A 19,360-nucleotide genomic window follows, 5' to 3' on the forward strand; every position below is an offset into this window, starting at 1 on the left:
GAAATTTTCATGGACGATATCCTGAAATAATGTTTTCCAAGTTCCTTGGTTTCTCTCCCTCTCTTTTCTCTTTCAAGGACACCAGTGAGTCATAGATTTGGTCTGTTTACATAATCCCATATTTCTTGGAGGTTTTGTTCATTATTCTTTATTGTTTTTTTCTTTATTTTCATCTGACTGAATTATTTAGGGGAGCCAGTTTTCAAGCTCTGAGATTCTTTCCTCAGCCTGGTTGATTCTGCTGTTAGTACCTACAAGTACATTATTGTGTTTTTCACTCTATCAGATCAATTTCTTTCTTTCTTTTCTTTTCTTTCTTTTTTGAGACAGAGTCTCACTCTGTCTCCCAGGCTGGAATGCAGTGGTGCAATCTCGGCTTACTGTAGCCTCCACCTTCTGGGTTCAAACTATTCTCCCACCTCAGCCTCCCGAGTAGCTGGGATTATAGGCATGTGCCACCAAACCCAGCTAATTTTTTGTATTTAGTAGAGACGGGGTTTTGCCATATTGACCAGGCTGGTCTCAAACTCCTGACCTCAGGTGATCAACCCACCTCGGCCTCCCAAAGTGCTGGGATTACAGATGTGAGCCACCACGCCTGGCCTGTTTCTTACAATGGCCATTTGGTCTACCACCTCCTGTATTGTTTCATTATACTCCTTAGATTTCTTCGATTGGGTTTTAACTATCTCCTGTATATTGATGATCTTCATTCCTGTCCTTATTCTGTATTCTACATCTGACATCTCACCCATTTCAGCCTGGTTAAGAATCATTGCTAGGGAACTAGGGCGATTGTTTGGAGGTAAGAAGACACTGGCTTTTTGAGTTGCCAGAGTTCTTATACTGGTTCTTTCTCATTTGTGTGGGCTGATGACTCTTTAATCTTTGAAACTGCTGTCTGTTGGATGGATTTTTTTGCTTTTTTCTTCTTTGATGCCCTAGGGGTTTGATTATAGAATAAGGTGGTCTGTTGACTGGCCTTGATTCTAGTATACTCCTGGATGTTGGAGGACCCCCCCACCTCTGAATACTGTCTCCATGCCCATGTTTCTTTTGTTGGGTGTTCTGTTCCACAGGGCTCAATCAGGCAGGGGCTGCAGTTGGCATATAAGCCATATCCTTGCCAGATCAACCCTTGTCTTCTGTCTGTGTGCTTCCTGGGAAAACATGAGATTGCTGGGGAACACAGATTGTAGAGAGGAATGAAGCTGGGGACCAACCTGTCTGGGCTCAGCATGGAACCAGGAGAACCACTGCAACATGGGAAAGAGTGAGTGGGTGAGCGCCCCCAGGGGGATTCATACTCTCCACAGGCACCTGTGCGAAACTGGGAATGGCAGAATCCCCTTGGTTTCCCCCTAAACCCCCCTACCGCACTATAGACTGAGGTAGAATTCAGGCAGAAGTGATACTGCTGGGTTGGAAGCTCTAATGGGTGTGGCCCATCTGGCTATGAGAGGCAGGGGTAGGTGGAGTTGGCCACCCTGCCATCCAGGTGTTTCCAGGGCAATAGGAGGCTGCACTTCTCAGCAAATTCAAGCAGAAGTAGGATTGCTGGTCTGTAGGCTGTAGCAGGCATGGCTTACCTGTCTGCTGGTGGTGGTGGTGGCTGGGGATGCTCACCCTGCCATCTGGGTATTTCCTGGGACAACAGGAAGCTCTGCCCTCTAGCTGAGTTCACATAGGAGTGGGAACACGGGTCCAAAACATCTAGCAGGCATTGTCTGCCTGGTTACCAGTGGCGGGAGTGGGTGGGGTTGCACACTCTGCCATCCAGGTATTTCCCGGGACAGCAGGAAGCTGTGCCCTGCATTCGAGTTCATACAGAAGCAGGACCACTGAGCTGGAAGCTCTGGCACTTGGTTACCAGTAGTGGGGTGGGTGGGGTCATGGGCTCTGCCTGCCATCCAGGTGTTTCCTGGACCAACAGGAAGCTATGCCTTCTGGCTTAGTTCACACAGACGTCGGGCTGCTGGGCTGCAAGCTCTAGTAGGTATTGCCAGCCTGGCTACCAGTGGTGGGGGCAGGTGGGGACACCTGCCCTACTGTCCAGGTGTTTCCTAGGACAACAGGAGACTGCACCCCCCAGCTGAGTTCATACAAAAGTGGGACCACTGGGTTGCAAGCTCTAGCAAGTGTTGCCTACCGGGCTCCAAGTGGCAGAGGTGGGTTGGGTGGCTGGCTGAGTAAGGGCTGAAGTAGGACTGCTGGGCTGGAAACTGCCTAGCCCTGTCCGGCAAGAAGGGGTGGAACAATTTTACTGCTTCCAGGTACTGCAACCGCAGCCTCTGTTGGGGCTGTAGTGCTGGTGCTGGTCTGCTCCAGGGCCCAAACCTTGTAGAGGTCCCCTTGCACTAAGGAGCTGCCCCTCAAAAATGTCTGACTGGCTTTCTGCCTCAGTGTAAAGTGTGGTAGCAGGGTGTTGGGGGAAGCTGGGGGGATTTTCCCATTCCCAGTCTTGCACAAGTCCTTGTGAACAGTATGAATCCCCCTGGGGGCTCTCACCCACTCACCCTTTCTCATGTTGTAGTGGTTCTCCTGACTCCATGCTGAGCCCAGACAGGCTGGTCCCCAGCTTCATTCCTCTCTGCAATCTGTGTTCCCCTGCTGCCTTGATGGATCAAATGTTGTTTCTCAGATGGTTGGCCTGCAGGGTCAGTGTTCACTAGCCCTTTTGTTTTCTCTCTGTGAGAGTGGTGTACATGAGCTGTTTCTAATTTGCCATCTTGGCCCCCTCACCTATTTGTCTTTTTAAATGTCATATTAGTATGTCATTCTTAGTTGTTTTTCTAAGCCATATCACTTACTCCTTCCTACACTCACGCAGCTATCTTTTTTTTTTTTTTTCCTGTGAACTCCTGTGCCTCTGACTGCTAATGTTCCTTTGTTAATCAGTGGCTGCTCTAGGATTTACAATATGCATTTTAGATAGCATGGACTATCTTCAAATAATGTTATGCCACTTTATATTAAAGGACCTAACAAGACTATGCTTTTATTTTCTCCCTCTTGTGTGTTGTGCTATTATTGTCATTTATTTTGCTTTTATAGATTTATAAATTCTACAATATAATTTATTTTTGCTTTAAATAGTCAATTATAGGCCAGGCACGGTGGCTCACACCTGTAATCCCAGCACTTTGGGAGGCTGAGGCAGGCAGATCACCTGAGGTCGGGAGTTTGAGACCAGCCTGCCCAACATGGTGAAACCCTGTCTCTACTAAAAATACAAAAATTGGCTGGGCGTGTTGGTGTGCACCTATAGTCCTGGCTACTCGGGAGGCTGAGGCGAGAGAATCTCTTGAACCCTGGAGGTGGAGGTTGCAGTGAGCCGAGATCGCACCACTGCACTCTAGCCTGGATTACAGAGCGAGTCTCCATCTCACAAAAGAAAAAAAAATAGTCAATTACATTTTATCCAGCATACATTTTTCTATTTTTAGCAATCTCAAACTTATAGGAAAGTTGCAAACACAGTACAAAGAACATTTTTTCCTGAATAATTTGAGAGTAAGTTACCGACATGATGCCTCATCAACCATGAATATTATTGATGTATTTCCTATAAACAGGGCATGCTTTTACAGATGACCATCAAAATCCTCCCAATTCAGGTTTCTTCAGTTGTCCCACATGTTCTAGCAAAAGGACCCTGTCCAGTTCATATGTTGCATTTGGTTGTCATGTCTTCTTGGCCTCCTTCAGTTTGGAATAGTTCCCCAATCTTTCTTTAATTTTCATAACCTTGACATAAATATTAGGCATGTTTTATTGTAGAATGTCTCTCAATTTGGACTTGTTTTATGTATAATATCTGCATGAGTAGACTAATGTTAGGTGTTTTTGTTAGAAAGATCATAGACATGGTCTCATGGCATCATCTCAGTGGCACAGGACTTGGATTTGGGCTGTTCACTTCTTCTTGGGCTCCATCTATCACCTGCCTTGGGCTCCAATACCCCACAATAAACCATGCCTCCTCAATTTGCCTTCCTTTTCCCACTTGGGCTCTGATATTTCACTCTAGGCCATTCCTCCTTGGAGACACCCTCCTCACCTTTCTTGAGCTCCAAACTCTGAGCCAGGATGGCCCACTGATTGGATACCCTCCTTTCCACACTTGTTCTGATATTCCTGCCCTGGGCCACTTCAGCTCCTCCCATACCCTTCATCTGGCATGGATGCCTACTCTGCTTGGCCCAACCTAATGACTTTAGGATTGAACTGTATGGGAAGGAGAAAGGAAAAGGGTAACAGAAGGGATTCAATTATTTTTTAGAGAAATTAAAACCCCAGAAAAACATATTTTATATTTCTCCACAAATTGTTCATTTTTGGTACTCTTTCTTTTTCTTTAGATCTGAGTTTTCATCTGGAACTATTTTTCTTCATCATAAAGAACCTCCCTTAATATTTCTTGAAGCTCAAGTCTGTTATTGCTAAGTTTTCTCAGTTTCATTTTTCTGAAAAAACATTTTGCCTTTATTTATAGAATTCTAGGCTGACAGTTTTTTCTTTAAGTTTATTCATTCTATTTTAAGATACAATTCCATCATCCTCTGACTAGCATTGCTTTAAACTGGTTAGGGGCTAAATTTTTTTTCTGCTTTTGTAAGTAATGTGTCTTTTCTTCTTGTTGCTTTTAAGATTTCTGTCTTTATCATTAAGTTTTCAGCAGTTTGATTATGATGTGCCTTTATGTGATTTTCTTTATGCTTGTCCTATTTGGAGTTCATTGAGCTTCTTGGATCTGTGGGTTCATATTTGTAGCAAATTTAGAACGTTTTCAGCCATTATTTCTTATGCTATTTTTCTGTCTCCTTCCTCTTTTTTGGGACTCCAGTTATACAAATATTACATAACTTAGATAAGTTAGTATTGTCCCATAGGTCATTGAGTTTCTATTCATTTTTTGTTAGCCTTGTTTTTCTTTCTGTGCTTCATTTTGAATAGTGGTTATTGCTATTTCTTTAAGTTTAGTAATTTTTTAATGCAAGTGTCTGATACGCTATTAGACTATTCCAGTGAACTTTTAAATTACAGATATTGTATTCATCTCTAGAAGTTTCCTTTGGTTCATTTTTAAAATCCCACTTCCCTTCTTTTTAAGTTCATTTTTTCTTTATATCCTTGAACATTTTTATAATAGGTGTTTTAAAGAATCTGTTTACTAATTCTGTTATCCTTGCAACTTCTCTGTTTCTATTTTTGGCTTCTCTCTTAGTTATGTGTCGTGTTTTCCTACTTCTTTACAAATCTAGTTTTTTTTTATTATATGTTGGATAATCTTATAGGTTATATTGTTTTTTTGAACAATAAAGAAAATATATAATTGATCTTATTATAATTTCAAAGGATATGCTTCTAGTAATGTCACTGAAAGCAGATATCGAAATTCAGGAGTACTTTGCTGTTGAATGGTTCCTGTGCCATACAAAGATAAGATGGAGTCTTTGGAAAGTTGTTTCTTTGCCACTTCTTCTGATTTTGTAGTTTGCTCAGTGAATAAATCTAGATCCCCAGATGTTACTGTAGACAGGGTTGCAGCTGCTGGTGCAGAGGATGTCCCCTAAGCTGGGGGCATGACAGTTGCAGGTAAGGGATTAGAAATCATCCGTCCGAAGATGTCCAGATCGTCATTCAGGGGTGGCACTGTTGTGTTCCCATTGGTCACTGGTGCCACAGCAGGGCCATCAAGTCCTAAAAGATCCACAGTGGGCTCTGCAGCTTTTTTAGGGCTGGTACTTTTTTTAGGCTCCAGTTGCTGTTCTTCTTTCTTCTGCAGCTTTTCAGTTGTAAGTGGTTTTGTCGGCTTTTCTGGCTCCTTTTCTCTCTTTTTCTCTTCCTTTTTTTTTTCCTTTTCTTTATTTGTAATAGCTATGGCATTTTTATCGTAGTATTCTTTTCATATTTATCTCTGATGAAAAATTCCACGGCTTGATCTGTCTGTGGTCTCCGAAAGTTCTCTGGAAGATTGGCTTCATAGAGTAGTCTTGCTTTAGTATTTCCCATATCTTGCATGCACTTTGGCCTCGCAGTCGGCGCAGAATTGTTGTCCTCCTCCCTCAGAAGCTTGGATAGGATGAGCTGGTGCTGCTCGTTCAGCTTCTGAGCCTTTTCCCGGCAGGAGCGCGTCGCCATCTCGGCAGTGGGGCGGGGAACCCAGGGCAGCTACGGCGGCGGCGGACGCTGGCTAGAGCCGGGCAGTGGGAACACACCTGGCGCTGCCGGGACCGTGGGCTGGCTTAGCCCAGGAAGCGGCGGCGGCGGCAGCAGCAGCAGCAGCTGAAACAGGAGGAGGGGCAGCGGTGGTAGCGCCGACGTGTCCCGCCTCCTTGCCCGGCCGGCCGGCAAGCACCACCTGAGCCGGCGAGGTAGGTTATGTTGTTGAGTGTCTAAATGTTGTCTTTCTTTGAAGAGAGTTGAATTTTGTTGTGGTAGTCAATTTACTTGAAGATAAGTTTAATCTTTTCCATTTATATTTAAGCATTTTAAGGGAAAATCTAGAGTAACTTTCACACTAAGGCTAGTTTATCTCTGTTTCTATCATGTGACATTTCTGGGTCTTTATTGAATGTCCCAAGTATTCAGTGACACATCTCCAGTTTGGTTTGTTTTAACTTATAAATTTCTAAATCCTGTATGAACTATACTAGTGACTCAGCTTATAGGTCCCTGGTATATGTTTTGTCCCCTGGTAGATATTTTTTGTTCAGCTTCATGGTATCTCACTCTGTGCATACACAGCTTCGAATACAGTCAAAGACTGAAGAAGATCCATGTGCGTATTTCTCAAGCTCTCATTCTGTGTAGCTCCCACTTTTCTGCCCTAAAATTCGTTCCAGCCGTCTCAACAAACTTGAACTCCGAGATCTGTCTTCTTGGCTTAGTGAGACTATCTGGCATCCTTTCTTTTTTTTTTTTAATTATTATACTTTAAGTTCTAGGGTACATGTGCACATCTGGCATCCTTTCTACCATAAGTAGCTAATATACGTCCCCAAGTAGTAAACCTGGGCTATCATGGATCTTGTGTCATTTTTTCCCCCTTCTTTTGGAGATCACAGTACTGTGCTGCCTTGTTATCCAACATCTAAAAGCAGTTGTTTCATATATTTTTTTCCATTTTTTATATTTTATATTGGGAAAGAGACCCTAGTACCAGTTACCTTGTGGGTGACTGTCTATAGTTTTCTGAACTTGCATGGTAGCCAACTTCAGCCATAATGGTTTCTGATTGTCCTTCTGTGGGTCTCTCTTTTTTTTTTTTTTTTTTTCAGTTTCTTACAGAGTTTGTCTACACTCTTATTCTGAACTGAATGTTGTGTCCCCTCAAAATTCACATGTTGAATCCCTGGTCCTCAATGCATTATATTTGAAGACAGGGCCTGTGGAGAGTTGATAAAAAATTAAATGAGGTTAAAAGGGTGGTCTCTAATCCAGTAGAACTGGTGCCTTTTTAAGAAGAGAGACACCAGAACTCGCTCTCTGCCATATGAGGATACAATGAGAAGGTGGCTTTCTGCAAATCAAGAAGAGGGCCCACAGCAAGAAATGAATTGACCAGTTTCTTTATTTTGGACTTCATAGCTTCCAGAACTGTGAGATATATTTCTTTTGATTAAGCAATCCAGTTTGTGGTTTTTTTTGTTTTGTTTTGTTTTTTAATGGCAGCCTAAGCAGACTAAAACAACTCTTTAATTTTCATCATGCTAAATCCACCACTTCACTGCTCTTTGCCTTTACTTTCCATCCTTCTTCACTGAGAAAATATATGCCATCAGGTAGGAACTCCTTTAGCTTGCTTTCTTACCTCCTTCCTCAATCCTGTTTTTCTGATCTCCCTACCCTGTTTTCAGATGTACTTTCATCTGTACCTACTTTTGCTTCCTTTTCTGTTCTCAAGAAATTTTGCCTATATAATGTGTGGTATTGCTTTTATTTAATTTCTGCCATAGGTAGTGATATTATTTACTTTTGGGCCGTTATTAATATCAGTTCTGAGTAAATGAATTGTGGTTGACAGAAAGCTGTATAATTAACTTTAAATACAAGATTATTTGTCAATATAATTTTTGTTGCCTTTTAACCAAGGTACTAAATTGTCGACCCATACCGAATCATACCTGGAGGTCTAGGACTATGTTCCTTGATTTACAGGCATATGTAAAATATTTAGCAAGTAAGTGAATATATTGTAAGATTTAAGAAATTAGCAAGTTATGTGAAGGAGTAACGTCTCCAAACTGGCAGAGTAGAACCAATCTGGCTTCACTCTCCCCCTCAGGAAATGAGCACCAGGATTATCACCATCAGTATCCCAGAACTCAGGTCTGAGGCTGAGTTGATCCCTGGGTATACAAAGAAATGAAAAACTCTCAGCAGACAGTAAGAGAAATGGACTTCTCTGTGATGCACTCCTCTGATTTACCAGGGGCCATGCAGAAAATTCCTCTGCAACTCAATTTCCACACTGGAAAAAGTGAAATTGAGGTAGCCAGCCAGCCTCCCCACTGTCTTGAGTTTCTTTGCAGGAAAACTGTTCTTGTGAAGGAACAAGAAGCATAGTGAGTGCCTGTAGGGAGAAAAACCCCTGAGAGCAGTTAGAGACAAAGAGCAACCTCAGCCCTTGAAATTCTGCTCTTTATCTTAGCAAAAGGAGACACTAAATCAGAGTGGCTGTTCAGCAGCACCATGCTCTAAGAGGCACACTGCATGGGTCCTCTGGGCACAAACCTCTAGCTGGTGTTCTTCTCACACAGTTGGAGTGTTCCCTCTGGGGCCTGCTCCACCAACCTATGATGGGCAACACTCTGAACGTTTGCGAGAACTGAGGCAAATCTGGATGGACTTACAGCACCATCTAGTGCTGAAAAGGAGGTAGCAATCTAGCATTAATGGAACTCAACAGGCAAACTGCAAAGAACCTCCAAGCAAACATATCTTAGAAAAAGCAAAACAAGCTAGACAGCAAAGACTGAAATAAATTACTAATTCTTCAGTGCCAAGCCACAGATATACATTCATAAAAACAGCAAACAGGGAACCATCATCTTCCCAAACAGACAAAGCAAGGAGCTAGTGATTAATAATAATAAGATGGTAATGTGTGAGTTTTCACACTGAGAATTCAAAATAACAGTTCTAAGAAAACTCAGTGACCTCCAAGATAACACACAAAAGCAGTTTATAAATTTATCAGAGAAATTTAACAAGGATATTAAAAGTTTTTTAGTGTTTTAAAAACTCAAACAGAAGAGATGGGCATGGTGGCTCAGGCCTATAATCCCGGCACTTTAGGAGGCCAGGGTGGGTGGATTACCTTAGGTCAGAAGTTTGAGACTAGCCTGGCCAACATGGTAAAACCTCATCTCTACTAAATAAAAAAAATAGCCAGGTGTTACACGCGCCTGTAATCCCAGCTACTTAGGAGGCTGAGGCACAAGAATCACTTGGACCCAGGAGGTGGAGGTTGCAGTGAGCCGAGATCGTGCCACTGCATTCCAGTCTGGGCCACATAGTGAGACTGTGCCTCAAAACAAACAAAAACAGCCAGGTGCAGAGGCTTATGCCTGTAATCCCAGCACTTTGGGAGGCTGAGGCGGGCGGATCACAAGGTCAAGAGTTCGAGACCAGCCTGACCAACGTGGTGAAACCCCATCTCTACTAAAAATATAAAAATTAGCCAGGTATGGTGGTGTGCACCTTTAATCCCAGCTACTCAGGAGGCTGAGGCAGGAGAATTGCTTGAACCCAGGAGGCAGAGGTTGCAGTGAGCTGAGATCACACCACTGTACTCTAGCCTGGGCAACAGAGTGAGACTCCATCTCAAAAAAAAAAACCCCAAAACAACAACAACAACAACAACTACACTTAAACAGAAATCCTGGAACTACAACAACAACAACAACAACAACAACAACTACACTTGAACAGAAATCCTGGAACTGCGAAATGTGTTTGCTGCACTAAAAGCTTAATTAGAGGCTCTCAATAGCAGAATGGATCAAGCAGAGAAAAGAATCAGTGAGTTCAAAGACAGGCAATGTGAAAATATGCAAAGGAGAAAAAAGAAAAAGAATGAAAAGGAATGAAGAATGCCTACAGGATACAGAGAATAACCTCTAAAGAGCAAATCTAAGAGCGGTTGACATTCAAAGGTAGTTGAGAAAGAGCAGCGGTTAGAAAGATTATTTAAAGAAATCATAACAGAAAACTTTTCAAACCTAGAGGAAGATATAAATATCCAAGTGAGGAAGGTCAGAGATCACCAAATAGATTCAACCCAATTAAGACTACCCCAAGGCATGTAATAAACTCTTAAAGGTCAAGGTCAAAGAGGATTCTAAAAGCAGCAAGAAAAAAGAAGGAAATAACACATAAAGGAGGTCTGATTTGTCTGGAAACAGCCAACAGTGGAAACCTTATAGACCAGGAGGGAGTGGCACAACATATTCAAATTGCTGAAGGAAAAAACTGCTAAATGAGAATACTGCATTCAACAAAAGCTTTCTTTCGAACCTGTAGGAAAGATAGTCTTTCCCAAACAAAAGCTTAGAGAATTCATCGACACCAAAGGCATCTTAACAGGAAATGCTAAAGGAAGTTCTTCAATCTGAAATAAAAGGACACTAATGTGCAAAAAGAAAACAGTTAAAGGTGTAGAACTCACTGGCAAAAGTAAGTATTCAGACAATTCAAAATCTTCTAATACTGTGTAATGATGTGTAATCCACTCATCTCTAGTATGAAGCCTAAAAAATCTATTGAAAATAATAACTATAGCAACTTGTTAAGATATAGACAACATAAAAATACATGAATTCAGACAACAAAAAATCAAAATATGTGGTAGATTGAGTTAAAGTGTAGGGTTTTAAAGTTTTTCCTTTGTTTCTTTGTGATCAAAGTTCAGTTGTAATCTGTTTAAAATAACTTGCTATTTCTATAAGATGTTTTTGGTAATTCTCATGGTAACTACAAAACTAAAACCTATAATAGATACACTAAAAATAAATAAATAGATTACACTAAAAAAAGAAGAAAGGAGAGACCAGTCTGGCCAACAGAGCAAGACTCTGACTGTATTTTTTCAATTAAAAAAAAAAAGAATGAATTAAAAAATAAAAATAAAAAACCAAAGTTGCTTTTGTTGTTTATTTCTAGTTTTATTCCATTGTGATCAGAAAAGATACTTGATATAATGTCAACTTTTTGAATTTTTTGAGACTTGGTTTATGTCCTAATATATGGTCTATCCTGGAGAATGCTTCACATGCTAAAGAAAACATTGTATATTCTCTAGTAGTGAGATGAAATGTTCTGTAAATGTCAGTTAGGTCCATTGGTCTAGGGCGTAATATCACTCCAATGTTGCTTTGTTGATTTTCTGTCTGCATGATTTGTCCATTACTGAGAGTGGCGTGTTGAAGTCCCCTACTATTATTGTATTGCAATCTAGCTCTCCCTTTAGATCTATTAATGTTTGCTTTACATATTTGAGTGTTCCAATATTGGGTGCATATATATTTACAATTGTTATATCTTCTTACTGAGTTGATTCCTTTATCCTTATACAGTGACCTTCTGTGTCGCTTTTTACAGTCTTCGACTTGAATCTATTATATCTGGTATAAGCATAGCTACTCCTGCTCTTTTTTGGTTTCCAATTACTTGAAATATTGTTTCGTTGTTGCTGTTGTTTTTGGACAGGGTCTCACTCTGTTACCCAGGCTGAAGTGCAGTGGCACGATCATGGCTCACTGAAGCCTCAATCTCCTAGGATAAAGCAATCCTCCCACCTCAGCCTCCTGAGTAGCTGGGACTATAGGCACATCCCACCACACCCAGTTACTTTTTTTTTTTTTTTTGGTTTTTTTTTTTTTTTTTTTTTGTAGAGACAAGGGTTTCACCATGTTGCCCAGGCTGGTCTCAAACTCCCAGGTTCAAGTGATCCACCTACCTCAGCATCCCAAAGTGCTAGGGTTACAGGCTTGAGCCACAATGCCTGGACTGGAATATCTTTTCCTATTACTTCACCTTCAGTCTATATGTGCCTATATGTGAAATGCGTTTCTTGTAGGCAGTATGTATCTGGGTCTTTAAAACAAAAATTTATTCTGCCACTCATTGTCTTTTAATTGGAGAATTTAGTCAATTTATATATTAAATGTTATTATTGATAGGTGTGATGGTTAATATCAGGTGTCAACTTGACTGGATTGAGGGATGCCTAGACGACTGGTAGAGTGTTGTTTCTAATTGTGTTTGTGAGGGTGTTGCCAGGGGAGATTGATATTTGATTCAGTGGACTGGGTGAGGAAAACCCACCCTCATTGTGGGCCCCATCCTATTGGCTGCCAGCACAGCTAGAACAAAGCAGGCAGAAGGAGGTGGGATAAATTTGCTTGCTGCATCTTGTGGTTCTCTTTTTTCTTCCCTGCTGGACACTTGCTTCCTCTCTTCCTGCCCTTGGACATCAGACTCCAGGTTCTTTGGCCTTTGAACCTTCACCAGTGGATTCCTGGGGGCTCTTGGGCTTTTGGCCACAGACCGAAGGCTGTAATGTCAGATCCCCTAGTTCTGAGGCTTGTGGACTTGAACTGAGCCACTATTAGCTTCTCTCTTTCCCCAGCTTGCAGATAGCCTATTGTGGGACTTCACCTTGTAATCATGAGAGCCAATTCTCCCTAATAAACTCCCTTTTATATATCCATATGTCCTATTGGTTCTGTCCCACTGGAGAGCCCTAACTAATACAATAGGTAAGGACTGACTACTGCCATTCTGTTACTTGTCTTCTGGTTGTTTTGAAATTCCTCTCCTTTCTTCCTTTTTTACTGTCTTCCTTCGTGCTTTGTCTGAATACTTACTTTTCTCTGGTGGTAATGTTTTAATTCGTTGCTCTTTATTTTTAGTGTTAGCAATCCTCCTGCTTTGGCCTTTCAAAGTGTTGGGATTGGATTACAGGTGTGAGCCGCCATGCCCAGCCTAAACATGACTTTGGAAACTATACAAACACATGAATATTAAATAACATACTCCTGAGTAATTAATAGGTCAGTGAAGAAATTAAGATGAAAATTTTTTAAAATCTTAAGTTAAAAAATGAAAATGGAAACACACCAAAACAACATACCAAAATCTATGGGATACAGCAAAATCAGAGCCAAGAGGAAAGTTTATAGCAATAAATGCCTATATCAAAAAAGTAGAAACATTTCAAATAACCTAATGATGCACCTCAAGAAACTAGAAAAGAAGAACAAAGCAAACCCCAAATTAGTAAAAGACAGGAAATAATAAAGATCAGGGCAGAAATAAATTAAGACTGAAAAAATGCAAATGATCAACACAACAAAAAGTTGGTTTTTTTTGAAAAGGTAAAATGGACAAAACTTTAGTTAGACTAAGAAAAAAAGAAGACCCAAATAAAATCAGAGACAAAACATGAGACATTGCAACTGATACCATAGAAATACCAATGATCATTAGAGACTATTGTGAACATCTGTGCCAACAAATTACAAAACATAGAAGAAATGGTTATATTCCTAGATACAGGCAGCCTATCAAGATTGAACCATGAAGAAATAGAAAACCCAAACAGACCCATAGCAAATAATGAGATTAAAGCAGTAATATAAAGTGACCCATTAAAGGAAAGCCAGATCTGATGGCTTCACTGCTGACTTCTACCAAATATTTAAAGAATAGTTAATACCAATTCTATTGAAACTATTCCAAGAAATTGAAGAGGAGGGAATATTTTCAAACTTATTCTATGAGGCCAACATTATCCTGATACCAGAACCAGACAAGGACATAACATAAGAAGAAAACCACAAGCTAATAACCCTGATTAGCATAGGTGCAAAAATCTTCAACAAAATACTAGCAAATGGAATACAACAACATGGCAAAAATATCATTCTCCATGATCAAGTGGAATTCATCCCAGGGATGCAGAGATGGTTCAACATACACAAATAAATAAACATGATAAATTTCGTTAACAAAATCAAAGACAACCATATGATCACTTCAACAGATGCTGAAAAAGCATTTAATAAAATTCAACATGCTTTTATGATTAAAAACAAACCCTCAACAAAGTGGGTATAAAAGTGGGTATAAATGATGACTCATGCCTGTAATCCCAGCACTTTGGGAGGCCAAGGTGGGTGGATCACGAGGTCAGGAGATTGAGACCATCCTGGCTAACACAGTGAAACCCCGTCTCTACTAAAAGTACAAAAAATTAGCCGGTCATGGTGGCAGGCACCTGTAGTCCCAGCTACTCGGGAGGCTGAGGCAGGAGAATGGCGTGAACCCATGAGACGGAGCTTGCAGAGAGCCGAGATTGCGCCACTGCATTCCAGCCTGGGCGACAGAGCGAGACTCCATCTCAAAAAAAAAAAAAAAAAAAAAAAAAACGAAAAAAAAGTGGGTATAGAAGGAATAAATGTGAAAAAATAAAGACTGTATATGGTGAACCCACAACCAACGTCATACTGAATGAAGAAAAATTGAAATTGAAATGAAAGCCTTTCCTCTAAGATAAGGAATAAGGCAAGGATGCTCACTTTCACCACCTTTATTCAACATAGTACTGGAATTCCTAGCCAGAGCAACTACATGAAAGAAAGAAAGGGTATCCACATTGGGAAGGAGGAAGTCAAATTATTCTTGTTCATTGAGGACATGATATTATATTTTTATTTTTAATTATTATTATTATTATTTTCTTTGTAGAGATGGAGTTTTGTCATGTCGCCCACACTGGTCTTGAACTCTTGGGCTCAAACAATTCTCCTGCCTCAGCCTCCCAAAATGCTGGGATTACAGGCAGGAACCACTGCGCCCAACCTAATATTGATTTAGAAAAACATAAAGACTCCACCAAAAAACTGTTAGAACTGATAATCAAATTCAGTAAAGTGGCAGGATAAAATAATCAGCATATTAAAATCAATAGCATTTATAATATGCCAATGGCAAATAATTTTGAAAAGAAATCAAGAAAGCAATCCTATTTACAATAGTTGCAAAAAATATGAAATATCTAGGAATAAATTTAACCAAAGAAGTGAAAGATCACTAGAAGGAGGACTGAAACACTGATGAAAGAAGTTGAAGAGAACACACAAAAAAAGGAAAGATAGCCTGTACTCATGGATTAGAAAACAATCAACAAAGTGAAGAGGTCACCAACAGAATAGGAGAAAATACTTGCAAACTGCCCATCTGAAAAGAGATTAATAACCCAAATATATAAGGAACTTATTAGCAAAGAGAACAAATAATTTTATTTTGAAACAGGCAAAAGATCTGAATAGACATTTCTCAAAAAATGACATACAAATGGCCAAAAAGTATATGAAAACATATTCAACATCACGAGTCATCAGGGAAATGCATACCAAAAGCACAATGAGATATCATCTCTTATCAAAAATACAAAAAATAACATTAGGATGCAGAGAAAGGGGAACATTCATACACTGTTGGTGGGAATGTAAATTAGTACACTGATATGGAAGACAATGTGGAGGTTCCTAACAAAACTGAAAATAGAACTACCATATGATCCAGCAATCTCACTGCTGAGTATAAATCCAAAAGAAAGAAAATCAGCATACCAAAGATATCTCACTCCCATGTTTATTGCAGCACTATTTACAATGACCAAGAGTATCTGTCACCCTAAGTGTTCATCAGTAGATGAATGGATAAAGAAAATGTGGTATATGTACACAGTAGAATATGATTAGGCATAAAAAGAAGGAGGAAATTCTGTCATTTGCAGCAATATGGATGGAACTGAAAGTCATGTTAAGTGAAATAAGCCAGCCACAGAAAGACAAATATCACATGTTCTCACTCATTGTGGGAGCTAAAAACGTGGATCTCATAGAGGTAGAGGATATATTGGTGGTTACCAGAGTCTGGGAAAAGTAGGGAGTATGGGGGGATAGAGAGTGGTTAGTTAATGGGAACAAAAATACAGTTAGATAGAAGGAGTAAGAATTAGTGTTTGATAGTAAAGTTGGGTGACTGTAGTTAATAATTTATTGTATATTTAAAAATAGCTAGAAGAGAAGAATTGGAGTCTTCCCATAAAAAGATAAAAGTTGGAGGTGATTAATATCCCAGTTACCCTGATTTGATCATTACACATTGTATGCATGTATTAAAATATCACATGTACCCTCAAAATATGTACAACTATTATGTATCAATTTTAAAAAAGAAATTACTTCATGGTGTTCTAATCCAGTGTTAAGAAAGATGGTGCAAATCTATAATAAAAGTATGAATGTTTTCCTCAGGCCATTCGTTTTGTATCTGAAAGTCAAATCTTTAAGCAGTTATTGATGAATAGACAAAAATGGCAAGCTTTCAATAACTATAAAAATATTCTAGTGCTGGTTGGACAGAAGAATAAAGGGATAAGGTTTTGGAAAATCTTAAGGCTTCACGTTTTTTATGAACACATCATCTTTCTTTTCATGGATCTCTCGGTCTAGTTATTCTCAAATATATCAGTGAGCACTGTCTTCAACTACCAATGTAAGAAAATATAACCAATGGTAAGACTTAAAGAAATAAGGACTATTTGTTTCATATTACACAATGTGCAGAGAAAGACAGTCCAAGGCTGGTCATCCACAATCCCAATAAAAATGAAGTCTTTCTATCTTGTTAGTCCACAGTCCTTAGGATCTTCTTGCTTGTCTTATGATTGCAATATGTCTACTCCACCTCCAGCCTCATGTTCATTTACGAAGCCAGAGAGGGGAAGAAGCACAGTGGTAAAGGCAAGATGTTTGTTGATTTGTTTATGAGGAAATCCAAAGTTTCCCCAAATTCCCACAGTCGAGAATTTCATTGATGTGTTTTAGGTTAGAACTTTGTCACAAGGCCATGTTAAACTGCTAGGGAGGAGAGGACTTTGGGTGGAGTCTGAATGAGGTAATTGGTATAGTCTGTCTCACTGAATGTGGATTTGAGCTGCCTGTCATCAATATTTAAAAGAGCATTTTTCCTTGCCAGAAAAGATGTTGTTTGGGTTGCAGTAAAAAGGCAAAACAACAACAAAGGAACAATCACAGCAGATAAGAAGTAAGCAAGTGTTTGATAAGTCATTATATCAGTGCTGCAAAGGAACTCTGGTCTAATGCTCTTTCCTATCCCAGACCCCTGTGGTGAATAATTCAGAGACCAAAAAAAGCCAACTACTGAAGAACCACAGCACCCACAGTCAGCAAATCATTTCATAATGGGATCCAGGGCCTAGAAACAGCAACCATTGTGACAAACTATGAACTTACGTATTTTTAGCAATCTTTTAGTTTGACAATATATTGATTAAAAGTCCAGGCTCACGACTCAGGGAGAACTGGGTTTATATCCAGTCTCAACTATTTACTAGCAATATGACCTTGGGCAGTTTTAGCCCTCTTGGCCTTTGATGTTTAAAACTACCTCACCCCCATTTTCCTACCAAACCCTAAACTAATAAAGAGTTTGGATTAATCTTAAGTTTTAGGTTCACTTTGGGAAAGCCATTTCAGAATATGGGAAATGTGTAGAATTGCTGGGGAATGTTGCTCAGGACAGTGGAAATCATTGCCAGTGTCTGCATTTTAAAGATTACTTTCTGCTATGGTGTTATGGATTATGACTATGCTTTTATTTATTTGTTTATTTATTTATTTATTTAGAGACAGAGTCTCCCTCTGTTGCCAGGCTGGAGTGTAGTGCACCATCTCGGCTCACTGGAACCTCTGCGTCCTGGGATCAAGTGATTCTCTGGCCTCAGCCTCCTGAGTAGCTGGAACTACAGGCGCACGCCACCATGCCTGGCTGATTTTTGTATTTTTAGTAGAGACAGGGTTTCACCATGTTGGCCAGGCTGGTCTCGATCTCTTGACCTTGTTATCCGCCTGCCTTGGCCTCCCAGAGTCCTGGGATTACAGGCGTCAGCCACTGTGCCCAGCTTATTTAATTTTTATTTTTATTTTTATTTTTGAGGTGGAGTCTCACTCTATCACCTAGGTTGGAGTGCAGTTGTGTGATCTCAGCTCACTGCAAGCTCTGCCTCCCGGGTTCACACCATTCTCCTGCCCTCACCCTCCCGAGTAGCTGGGACTATAGGCACCTGCCACCACACCCGGCTAATTTTTTGTATTTTTAGTAGAGACGGGGTTTCTCCGTGTTAGCCAGAATGGTGTCGATCTCCTGACCTCTTGATCTGCCCACCTTGGCCTCCCAAAGTGCTGGGATTACGGGCATGAGCCACCGTGCCCAGCTGACTATGCTTTTAATGCCTTCTTTCACCCCGGCTTCCCCCATGCTCATGGGAAGTAAAATAGAGCCCTTTGGGGCCCAGATTTATAAAGTCTACCAGAGTGCTCAAACCATAGCATGATCAAGCTAGAAGAGAGCTTAGAGATGTTTGTGCTAAGCTTTTCCCTTTTACAAGAGGGACAGCTGTGAATCTGATAAATTTTATGTACGAATCTGAAAGAGCCAAGCTCTCAAGATGAATTTTGAGTACCTAACTGGGCTGAAATTCAGGAGTCACGTGGCCATTTGCTGACTAGAGCTCACACACATACTCTGAGTTCCCAGAAAACCTACATATCTGCTTAACTTTGGGTTGTCATAGCTAACAGTTTCTGTCCACATGGCCTGAACCAACCAATAGAGTGTAGCCTGCACTGACCAATCAGAAGTCGGCAGCATTGACCAATCAGAACTCAGCAAGTGTCAACCAATCAGAACTAAGGCAATTTGAATCCTGTATTTGCATAAGAGGACCTGAGTGGAAAGCTGGGTGGGAACTTTCACTATAAAAGTGAAACCCTCCTTTTGTTTTCTGCAATGTGTCTTCCTTCTGTTTCCACTGAAGGCTGTGTCTTCCCTGTTTGCAAACTGTTCGCTGGAATAAAGTCTCTCTTCTATAAATTCCTTTTCAGATAACTTTTTTCATATCCCTGAAGTCAGACAATTACAAAACTAGGGGCAGGACCTGGTTTTTCTGTGTCCTTGGCTAAGCTTATAGCCTCTATATCTTTCTATTTTTTTCCCCTCGGATAATTCTAAAGAAATAGAATATATATTAATATTTCATTCGTGAGACAAAAAGCAATAATTAATATTATACATCTGTTTAGTTGTTCTGTCCTTAAAAACACAAGGATAACTTTTTTAAAGTTACTAAATCTCGATATGACAGAAAAAAAAGCCAGTATTATTTTTATAGGCATCCTCAAAATTTCCCCAAATAATGTGCAGAATGTTCATTAAAAATGCACAATAAGAGATTTATATAATAGCATGTAAACATAGA

The 19,360-nt window shown here is 40.2% G+C and overlaps 1 protein-coding gene and 1 pseudogene across 2 annotated transcripts in view; one reads left to right on the plus strand and one right to left on the minus strand.

Moving 5' to 3' along the window:
• The window catches only part of FBXL13 (F-box and leucine rich repeat protein 13), a 277,423-nt gene that overhangs the window by 56,890 nt on the left and 201,173 nt on the right, over positions 1-19,360 (plus strand). The window lies entirely within an intron of this gene.
• Positions 5,406-6,226, minus strand: LOC104673553 (annotated as a pseudogene). The gene has a single exon (XR_749527.2). The product of XR_749527.2 is annotated as a stromal membrane-associated protein 1 pseudogene (transcript).

The sequence above is a fragment of the Rhinopithecus roxellana genome, chromosome 6 (assembly GCF_007565055.1).
Source record: "Rhinopithecus roxellana isolate Shanxi Qingling chromosome 6, ASM756505v1, whole genome shotgun sequence".
Classification (NCBI taxonomy): Eukaryota; Metazoa; Chordata; class Mammalia; order Primates; family Cercopithecidae; genus Rhinopithecus; species Rhinopithecus roxellana.